This window comes from Palaemon carinicauda, chromosome 41 (assembly GCF_036898095.1).
Source record: "Palaemon carinicauda isolate YSFRI2023 chromosome 41, ASM3689809v2, whole genome shotgun sequence".
NCBI lineage: Eukaryota > Metazoa > Arthropoda > Malacostraca > Decapoda > Palaemonidae > Palaemon > Palaemon carinicauda.
Window position 1 is genome coordinate 61473997 of NC_090765.1, and position 1710 is coordinate 61475706.

Sequence of the window (1710 nt, forward strand, 5' to 3'; positions counted from 1 at the left end):
TTCTAATTGGCGGATAAAGTTCTAATTGATGAGGAAGGTTCTAACTGATGGGGAAGATTCTAATTGATGAGGAAGGTTCTAATTGATGAGGAGGGTTCTAATTGATGGGGAAGGTTCTAAATTATTAGGGAGGTTATATTTGATGGGGAAGGTTCTAATTGATGAGGAAGGTTCTAATTTATGAGGAAGGTTCTAATTCATGAGGAAGGTTCTGATTGATGGGGAAGGTTCTAATTAATGGGGAAGATTCTAATTGATAGGGAATGTTCTAATTGATGGGGAAAACCTTAAAGCGATTACTTACAGGGATAAATCTTACGTGAACCGAACGAGAAGAGATTAAGATGGCAACATTGTTGACTGACTGCTTGACCAAGGAGACTGCATGAAGGGATGACTGGTGAATGGTATGGTTTATAAGAAATAGATAGGAGGATTAACTGCTATGTGGAAGGAAAGAGTTTAGCGTGCTAAAGGTTTAAAGGCCACTCATGAATGGCAGAGGCAAGGAACAGTGACATTGCCCTAGCTAGCAGGACAATGCTCTAGAGACTGACCATATACACATATGATCAGCACCCCAGGGTCCTCTCCACCCATGCTATGACCAAGGAGGGCCAAGAAATGGCTTCTGATGATTCAGCAGAAAGACCCATACCCGCTATCCTTAGCTCAGAAGGAGGGCGAAATTGCAGCGACCAAAAGGCACTAATGAATTTGAGTGGGACTCAAACCCCAGTCTGGCGTTCACCAGTCAGGGCCGTTACCTTGAACATATGAACGTAAGAACGCACTGCCGTTCCTTCTTATCTAACAAGAACTCTTTCCTTAGAGAAAAAAAAAATTACCCTAGAAAAGATTGCATTTCAAAAAGAACTTTAATTTAATGTTTTCTTCTCGATGTTTGAATTAAGTAATTTTACATTCATTAAGGTATACTTTCCTCATCTCCCACGTGTGCATGACAAGTCCTATAGCTACCTTTCCATTGCTAATTAAAAACTTGCCATTTATCTTTAGTTCTTACATTCATTATTGCTAGTATATATTACAATCCTAGATATAACATCCTATTATTCTCGTAGAGCTTATACGCCCAATCACTTATCAATGATTGTAATCTGCCATCTAATTATATGTATCATATCTCTATCTAATAACCCTTTTCCCCCTCGCCTTTCTCCAATCACCAGGACCCCCAGATCCACCGCGAAACTGCTCGATTACGAACCAAACGAGCGAGGCTTTGGTGGTCGAGTGCACGCCAGGGTTCGACGGAGGATTGGCTCAGCATTTCCTCATGGAGGCTTGGGATGAGAGTATGCTGCTCTCCAACACTACAAGGTTTGATGGCATTAGAATCAGATAGATTTAGAATTTAGATGTTCAAAGTGTTGAAGACTCTCTCTCTCTCTCTCTCTCTCTCTCTCTCTCTCTCTCTCTCTCTCTCTCTCTCTCTCTCTCTCTCTCTCTCTTGCACTAAAAACTGGAAGGAAACAGGAATTTGCCAAACATTACAAGAGCATTGTTGAACTCACTCTCTCTCTCTCTCTCTCTCTCTCTCTCTCTCTCTCTCTCTCTCTCTCTCTCTCTCTCTCTCTCTCTCTCTCTCTCTAAAAGACTGATCACTTGCAGAAATTTACCAAACTTTACTAGAGCATTGTAGAACTCTCTCTCTCTCTCTCTCTCTCTCTCTCTCTCTCTCTCTCT

At 41.5% G+C, this 1710-nt stretch overlaps 1 pseudogene; it reads left to right on the forward strand.

The window, feature by feature from the left end:
- LOC137632452 (nephrin-like) overlaps positions 1–1344 on the forward strand; it is a 155430-nt pseudogene extending 154086 nt beyond the window's left edge.
- The last annotated feature ends 366 nt before the right edge of the window (positions 1345–1710 follow it).